This window comes from Rattus norvegicus, chromosome 2 (genome assembly GCF_036323735.1).
Source record: "Rattus norvegicus strain BN/NHsdMcwi chromosome 2, GRCr8, whole genome shotgun sequence".
Classification (NCBI taxonomy): domain Eukaryota; kingdom Metazoa; phylum Chordata; class Mammalia; order Rodentia; family Muridae; genus Rattus; species Rattus norvegicus.
The window spans coordinates 183,539,983-183,549,342 of NC_086020.1; the positions used below are offsets into that span (position 1 = coordinate 183,539,983).

The 9,360-nt window shown below is 42.2% G+C and overlaps 1 pseudogene; it reads left to right on the plus strand.

The window, feature by feature from the left end:
• Positions 1-321: 321 nt before the first annotated feature.
• Positions 322-8,793, plus strand: Tdpoz1-ps22 (TD and POZ domain containing 1, pseudogene 22; annotated as a pseudogene).
• The last annotated feature ends 567 nt before the right edge of the window (positions 8,794-9,360 follow it).

Genomic DNA, 9,360 nt, shown 5'->3' on the forward strand with positions numbered 1-9,360 from the left:
TTGACTTTGAAGGACATTAGAGACCTGAGTCTCTAAGTGCAAAAAGAGGCCAGTGGTCAAGAAATTTCAGAGGGTAACCAACCTGTAATCCAGATTGCCAAGATTTGTTTGATCAATTTGTTCCCAAAACACTGAGGAGGAGCTTGACACCTCCACCCCAAATGAAAACTGTTTCACCAATTTGATCATTGTGTGAATTCCAAAATTCTGTTACTTACTGGAAAAAAAAACTGATTTTATTTGTAAATTGGCTCAGTTTGGGCACACGTCTTTCATCCTTCTTGCTGGAATACAGACAGACATATGTAGGTTGATGACAATATGCGGGTGAGGACTGGTGCCAGTTAGGTCAAGGCCATGATTGGACAGTCATAAGATGGGTACAAAGTTTTTGTAAAGCAGGAGAGAAAAAGTAGGAAGGAGAATCAAGATGGAGATTGAGATGGAGAAGGATGACCAAGATCTTAGCAGTCCTGCATTGCAAAGGAAGCTGGGATAGATTTCTATAGGCATTTTTTTTCTTATCTACTTAGGCAGTTTATATCCTTATCAGTTGGTTCTAAGTTTATTGTGTGGATGTATTGTGGATTGAGAATTTAGCATATAAATCTGCTTTGTTGAGTCCTAATTTTAATGGATTTTGGGAGTTTCTACTACAACTATTAGGGGGTAGGTGTTGGGTATGTAAACAAAGCAGAGGCAGAGAGTTATGAGAGAATAGCTGCCACTGAGACCTGGGGGGATCATCTAGCTTCTCAGATAAATTATTGCTAGTTCCAATTGCCCACCTAGAGCTCGAATTAGCAGGAACCAGATTGCTGGGGTACATGCAGGAAATCAGTTCTGCAATTTTATTTTTTTATTTTTACCAGAACAGACATAACTTTAGCATGCACATTTAATTCCAAACACTGAAGGTAAAGTTAGTTTCTAGAAAGAAGCACCAGTGTGTAGAGAAAGTAAAAAATCAGAGAAAGATTAGACGGAAAATGATATGTTCAACTGTTATAAGAGAGGAAAGGGAAGCTATTTAAGAGATCAGTGGAAAGAGAAAAGGAGAGGGGACAGTTTTACTGGGACAGTGGTACAGAGACCAGTTGAGGAGAGAACAAGAGGGATATGTCTAGGTAAATACTAAACAAGCCAGAGAGTGAGGTGGAAACAGAAGATTAGAACGGATTTTCAAAGTTAGTATGAGTCCAAGTGGGCAATTCTTGGGCAGCTGAAGAAAGCCAGATTGTATCAGTTACAGTGGAGAGGAGTTTTGAGCCAGAACAAATGAAATCAGAAAGCCAAAGTTCAGTAAGAACTAGAAATTGGTGAGTTTATTCAGTCATAAGCCTCAGAAGCTGAGAACATTCTAAAGCCTAATTTGATTTGAAGGAGGCTCGAAACTTCAAGGACTAGTCCTATGTCAGTACATCAAGGGAGAATGTCTCATTTGCACAATGAATAGTGCAAATAAAAGTTACTTTTACAGGAAAATATTTGAAGGTTGCCTGGACTCTCACCTCTGGAGTAAAATATGGTTAAGGCATCTTCAGTTTAGATACCAATTTCTAGAAACTGTGAAAGATATCACCAGATTCTCCTCTTTCTGGGAGTTAAGATGTATGGCAGCCACCATTGATTATCTACATAGTGTCTGTCTCCCTCTGTCTCCCTCTGTCTCCCTCTGTCTCCCTCTGTCTCCCTCTGTCTCCCTCTGTCTCCCTCTGTCCGTCTCTGTCCGTCTCTGTCCGTCTCTGTCCGTCTCTGTCCGTCTCTGTCCGTCTCTGTCCGTCTCTGTCCGTCTCCCTCTGTCTCTGTCCGTCTCTCTCTGTCCGTCTCTCTCTGTCCGTCTCTCTCTGTCCGTCTCTGTCTGTCCGTCTCTGTCTGTCCGTCTCTCTGTCCGTCTCTCTCTGTCCGTCTCTGTCTGTCCATCTCTGTCTGTCCGTCTCTGTCTGTCCGTCTCTGTCTGTCTCTCTCTGTCTGTCTCTCTCTGTCTGTCTCTCTGTCTGCCTCCGTGTCTGTGGATGCCTCCGTGTCTGTCTGTGTCTGCCTCCGTGTCTGTCTGTGTCTGTCTCCGTGTCTGTCTGTGTCTGTCTCCGTGTCTGTCTCTGTCTGTCTCCGTGTCTCTCTGTCTGTCTCCGTGTCTCTCTGTCTGTCTCCGTGTCTCTCTGTATCTCTGTCTGTCTCTGTGTCTCTCTGTATCTCTGTCTGTCTCTGTGTCTCTCTGTATCTCTGTCTGTCTCTGTGTCTCTCTGTATCTCTGTCTGTCTCTGTGTCTCTGAATCTCTGTCTGTCTCTGTGTCTCTGAATCTCTGTCTGTCTCTGTGTCTCTGAATCTCTGTCTGTCTCTGTGTCTCTGAATCTCTGTCTGCCTGTCTCTGTGTCTCTCTGTCTGTCTCTGTGTCTCTGAATCTCTGTCTGTCTCTGTGTCTCTGAGTCTCTGTCTGTCTCTGTGTCTCTGAGTCTCTGTCTGTCTGCCTGTCTCTGTGTCTCTGTCTGCCTGTGTCTGTGTCTCTGTCTGCCTGTGTCTGTGTCTCCGTCTGCCTGTGTCTGTGTCTCCGTCTGCCTGTGTCTGTGTCTCCGTCTGCTTGTCTCCGTCTGCTTGTCTCCGTCTGTCCGTCCCTCTGTCTGTCCGTCCCTCTGTCTGTCCGTCCCTCTCCCTGCCTGTCCATCCCTCTCCCTGCCTGTCCATCCCTCTCCCTGCCTGTCCATCCCTCTCCCTGCCTGTCCATCCCTCTCCCTGCCTGTCCATCCCTCTCCCTGCCTGTCCATCCCTCTCCCTGTCTGTCTCCCTCTGTCTGTCTGTCTCTCTCTCTGTCTGTCTGTCTCTCTCTCTGTCTGTCTGTCTCTCTCTCTGTCTGTCTGTCTCTCTCTCTGTCTGTCTGTCTCTGTCTGTCAATCTGTTTCTCTGTCTGTCTGTCTCTGTCTCTGTCTCTGTCTGTCTGTTTCTCTGTCCATCTGTCTGTCTCTGTCTAGGTTTGTCTCTGTCTGTCTGTCTCTGTCTCTGTCTCTCTGTCTCTCTGTCTCTGTCTCTCTCTCTCTAGCTTTCTGTGTGCATTTTTCAGTTTGGTTTTATTGTAATGTCTAGTTGCTTTCTGTGGTAGGAGACTATTTTTTCTGGCTAAAACACCTGTTGTCCTGCTGTCTTTTTGGATCTGGCAGGTCACCCATAAAATCACTTCTCTCCTCAACCTCTTTAAAAAAATCTTTACACCTGTCCCATTGTGTGACAGAGACTGCATGAGCAGAGCCCATGTTTCCTGCTCAGGGGTTCTCAGTTCTCCTCTAATAAGCGACTTCTACCATATAGGTGCATGCTCCTGAGAGTTAAGAAAAGAATAATTTAGATTCTGCAAAGGGGGAGGGGGTATGTTTCACAGTGAAACATACAAGCATTTTAAATTTCAGATTAGAAACAGAGGATCCTTCTATCGAGGCCCCCAAAGCACCAGATACAAAGTCACTGATGCTCATAGTTTGCAATAAGTCTAATGGAGGAATAAAAAATCAAAATCAATTGGTTTATCCAATTTTGAGGGATAAGCAAAATTGGAGCAAGACATACAGGAGAGCTAGGAACTGCAGAGCTGATTGAATCACTGTAATTATTTCTATGTCCTCTGGGCTGTAGGGACTCTCTAAGACATGTCAAACTAGTGAGAGATGAGAAATGTATCTAGAATTTTACATTTCACTTTACCTAAAGGCAGACATCCCAAATTCTACTCTTTGATATCTGATATGCTATAGCCCTTGGAAAACAGAATACCCTCTCCCTTTTCAGGACCAGCAGAGCAATCACTGCAGTTCCAAATCTGAAGAGGTCAGAACTAACCTGTAGAGGATGCAGGCTATGAGGTATTGATAAGCTGAATTCTGCCAATTAAAGTGGTTGAATTGAGAAGCATTTAGGATATTCCCAAACCACATATTTAAGTGAATCTGGGAAAGAATTCCTGAAAATGCTTTGACATCCTTCCCCCTGAGGTACCAGCAATAGTATAGAATAGAGGTTATTATATAGTTTGAGATATATATATATATATATATATATATATATATATATATATATATATATATATAAAATTAGTATAGCTTTCATATAGAATAGTATTTACTTAGAGAAAGGGAAAGGTAGTTGAGTAGAGATGAGAAGAAATGGAGGCAGAGAGAAAGGAGAGAGAGAGAGGAGAGAGAGAGAGAGAGAGAGAGAGAGAGAGAGAGGAAGAAAAGTAGGAGGAGAAAGGGGAAGGGGAAGAGGAAGAAGGGGAAAAAGAGGAAACTCCAGTAAGAGATACAATAGAGGGGGAGGGAAGAAAGGAAGAAGGAGCTTCAGGGGAGATGACCCTGTGCCATAGCTCCCTGTACCCAGATCCCTGAGAGAGTGTTGACACACATGAAAGCACAGGTGAGACCATCACTTCTGCTCAGAGGGACCTACCTGGAACCCTCAGGACACAGGAATGAAGAAGCAGTCTGGAACAGGATCCCTTGAGTTTCTGTCTGGACACAGAATTGACCCTGTGCCAGAGATCTCTGTTCACAAATCCTGTCAGGAGAGAGAGCTGATCTCCCAGCAGTGCTGACACACAAGCTTAGAAGAGGTTCAAGCCACTGCCAGAGAAAATAAGACCAGCAAATACCAGATATAACCAGATTGGGGAGGCAAGAGCTGGAACTTAAGCAACTAAAACTGAGGCCTTTTGGTATCATCAGAACCCAGTTCTCTCACCACAGCAAGACCTGCATACCCCAACACAGCAGAAAAGCAAGATTCTGACTTAAAATCTCATGATGATATTAGATGACATTGAGGACATAGATTACTCCCTTAAAGAAATACAGGACAACACAGATAAAGACATAGAAGCCTTTAAAGAGGAAACACAAAAATCCCTTGAATAATTATAAGAAAATACAAACAAACAAGTGAAGGAATTGAACAAAACCATCTAGGATCTAAAAATGGAAATAGAAACAATGAGGAAATCAAAAAGGGAGACAACTTTGGCAATAGAAAACCTAGGAAAGAGAGCAGGGGTTATATACACAATCACCACCAACAGAATACAAGAAATACAAGAGAGAATCTCAGGGTCAGAAGAAACCATAGAAAACAATGACAAGAGTCAAAATGCAAAACACAAAAAGCTCCTAATCCAAAACATCCCAGAAATCCAGGACACAATGAGAAAATCAAACCTAAAGATAATAGATACGGAAGAGAGTGAAAACTCCCAACTTAAAGGGCCAGTAAATATCTTCAACAAAATTATATAAGAAAACTTCTCTAACGTAAAGTAAGAGAAGCCTATGAACATACAAGAAGCATACAGAACTCCAAATAGATTGGACCAGAAAAGAAATTCCTCCACTCACATAATAGTCAAAACACCAAATCCAAAAAACAAAGAGAATATTTAAAGCAGTAAGGGAAAAAGGTCAAGTAACATATAAAGGCAGATTTATCAGAATTACATCAGTCTTCCCAAGAGAGACTCTAAATGCCAGGGCAGATGTCATACAGACCATAAGAGTATACAAATGCCAGCCACGGCTACTATATCCAGTAAAACTCTCAATTACCATAGATAGAAAAACAAGATATTGCATGACAAAAACCAAATTTACATAATATTTTACACAAATCCAGCTGTACAAAAAATAACTGATGAAAAACTCCAACACAAGGAGTGAAATTTCACCACAGATAGAGCAAGAAAATAATCTTCTTTCAACTAACCCCCCAAAAAGTTAGTTACACAAACATTATTCCACCTCTAACAACAACAACAACAACCCCAGGAAACAACAATCATTGGTCCCTAATATCTCTCAACGTCAATGGAATCAATTCCCCCATAAAAAAGACATAAACTAACAGACTCGATATGTAAAGAGGAACCAGCATTTTGCTGCATGAGGAAATACACCTCAGAGACAAAGATAGACATCACCTAAGAGTAAAAGGCTGGAAATAATTTTTCAAGAAAATGGTCCCAAGGAACAAGCTGGAGTAGCCTTTTAAATATAGAACAAAATAGACTTTCAACCAAAAGTTATCAAAAAAGAAGGAAGAACACTTCAAACTCAAAGGAAAAATCCTAGATTAAGTATCAATTCTGAATATCCAAGATCCAAATGCAAGAGCACCCACATTAATAAAGGAAACTTTACTAAAACTCAAATCACACATTTTACCACACACAATAATAGTAGGAGATTTCCCTATTCCTCTCCCATCCATGGACAGGTCATGGAAACAGACTAAACAGAGGCAAGGAAAAACTTACAGAAGTTATAAACCAAATGGATTTAACAGATGTCTACAGAACACTTCATCCTAAAACAAAAGATTCTTTTTCTTAGCACCTCATGGTGCCTTATCCAAGACTCACAATATAATAGGTCACAAAACAGGTCTCAACACATACAAGAAGACTGAAATAATCCCATGCATCCTATCAGATCACCATGGACTAGGGCTGGTATTTAATAACAACAAAAACAGAAATCCCACGTACACATGGAAACTGAACAATCCTCTACTCAATGATAATTTGGTCAAGGGAGAAATAAATTAAATTCTTTTTAGAGTTTAGTGAAAATGAAGGCACAGCATACCCAAAATTATGGGTCACAACTAAAGCAGTGTTAAGAGGCAAAGTTATAGCTTGGAGTGTCTCCAAAAAACAACTGGAGAGCACACACTAGCAGTGTGACAGCACACCTGAAAGCTGTGAAACAAAAAGAAGCAAATACACCCAAGAGGATTAGAGGGCAGGAGATAATCGAACTCAGGGCTGAAATCAATCATGTTGAGATAAAAAGAACTATATAAAAAAAAAATCACCAAAACCAGGAGGTGGTTCTTTGAGAAAATCAACAAGATAGATAGAACAACAGTATCAATCAACACCCCCAGAGCTCCTCACAGGGAATAAACCACCATCTAAAGTGTACACAGGAATGGGATGGATGCACGGCCCCAGCTGCATATCTACCAGAGGATGGCCTTTTCAGAAATCAGTGGGAGAAGAGGCCCTTGGTCCTGTCAAGGTTTGATTTCCCAGTGTAGGGGAATGACAGGGCAGGGAGGCAGGAGGGAATGGGTGGTTGAGTGGGGAAGCATTCTCATAGAAGCAGGGGAAGGGGGATTGAATAGTGTCTTTCTGGAGGGGAACCTGGTAAACAGGATAACATTTGAAATACAATAAAAATATCCAAGAAAAGGTAAAAAAAAACCTCTATATAAAAAGGAAAGAGATTAGGGATTCAGGGAGAGTAACAGACTAAGAGGCAGAAATAGTGCTAGGGCCAGGGATAAGTAGCCACTCTACAGTGAGCCACGCCTAACCTGGCAATTGGGTAGAGCCTAGATGCTAACAATAACCAAAACTCTCCTACAACTCAACTCACTCACACATACACACACACACACACAGAGAGAGAGAGAGAGAGAGAGAGAGAGAGAGAGAGAGAGAGAGAGAGAGAGAGATTCAGCATGATTTAACAGCCTGGATTGTTTTCTTTAAAATAATATTGAAGTCTAGACAGAACAGTTTAGAGAGGCATGTTTTCAATATCATAGAAGAGACAATTTAGGAGCAATTGAAACTTAAATATAAAAATATCACTAATTGTGTACTATAGGTTGAAGAGTAAACAATTTCTAGCTCTTATTTTCAGGTTCCAATTTTACATCCAAAGTACCTTAGGCAGAAATGTCAGGGGACCTGGATGCCAAGAATAGGTACTACACACCAAGTAGCAGCAACCAGAAATTCTGCAACACGTGGATGATTAGCAGCTTCTCTTTTTTCCTTGAGGGAATGGTAGAATACATTACAAGCCCAGTGCTCTCATCATAGGCCGATGGGGGCATGTTGTTTTAATGTACACCCAAATGGGGTTGATTAGGAGGGCAAAGGTTACCTGTCACTTTACCTGATGTTGCTCAGCTCTGAAAAGTGCCCAGTTTGAGCAGACACACACTTTGATATCTTAACTGTGAAAGGGTGGGGGAGCAATAATGCTAGGAAATCAGGTGTCTATAGTTTACTGCCACACCAATCCTATCGTTACAAAAAGTTCATCCTTCCAGATTTTCTCTTGTCTCAAAGCCATTTGATATTTCCAGATGACAGACTTACCCCCTCTGCAATGTGAGTGTGGTCCAAGGCTCCTTCAGCATTTCTGGACAGAACACAAGACCTGTGATCAAGGTTCCAAGGTGCACATTGTCAGATGACCTAGGTGAGCTGTGGGATAATTCCCTCTTCACAGCCTGCTGCCTGCTGGTATCTGGCCAGGAATTCAGAGCTCACAAGTTCATCCTAGCCGCTCATTCTCCAGTTTTCAGAGCCACGTTTGAACATGGCAGGAGAGCCTAAAGAAACAACTTGAAATCTATGACCTGGATCCCCAAGTATTCAAGGAGATGATGGGTTTCATTTATACCAGGAAGGCTCCACATGTCTACAGCCTCTCCATTGTCCCTGGACTTCTGCAGCTGCTAACAAGTATGGCCTGGAATAATTAAAGGCCATAGGTAAGGATGTCCTCTGCAGGAAAATCTCTGTGAGGAGTGCTGCACACACTCTCATCCTGGCTGACCTCCACAGCACAGAGCAGCTAAAGACTCAGGCCCTGGCTTTCATTACAGTTCATGCTTCTGAGGTCTCTGAGACCTCAGGGTGAGAGTCAATGGTGGAGTCACATCCCCACTTGGTAGCTGAAGCATTCCACTCCCTGGCTTCTGCGAAGAGTTTTTTTCTGGGCTTTCCCTCTGAAACTACTTAAGTGATATTTAATACCTGACCAGCTATGACCTACACCTGTCTTCCAATAGCAAGAACCTGTGTTGTACCCAGTGACTCCTGGTTAGACAATGGTATTGCTGGAGCATTTACACTGATACAGGGAAAGGCAGTGTGGTGTCTCAGGACTTAAAATGGCTCTAAATAAGTTGGAATGGTGGGTGGGGGAAATGACAGCAATGGAGTCTGGGACACTACCTAACATCTACCTTGTTGATGTTCTTGTTTGATTTTAGACTGATATCCTGGAAGCACTGACCAAAAGTGTTTTGTCAGAGAAACCTGTTTGCACTGCACTAAGCAGAAAAGATGACCAGGGTCTCAGAGCAAAGAAGAAGCCAAATATGAATGTTTAGTATTAACAAAAGGGAAATGGAAAGAAGGCTTTGTTTTTAAAAAAAAACACTCAAGTTTGGTGGTTTAAATATGCACAGCCCATGGGAAGAGCCACTCTTAGGAACTGTGGCATCTTTGGAGGAGGTGTACTCTTGTTATAGGAAGTTTGTCACTGTAAAGACATGGCTTTGAGGTACTGTATATGCTCAAGCTC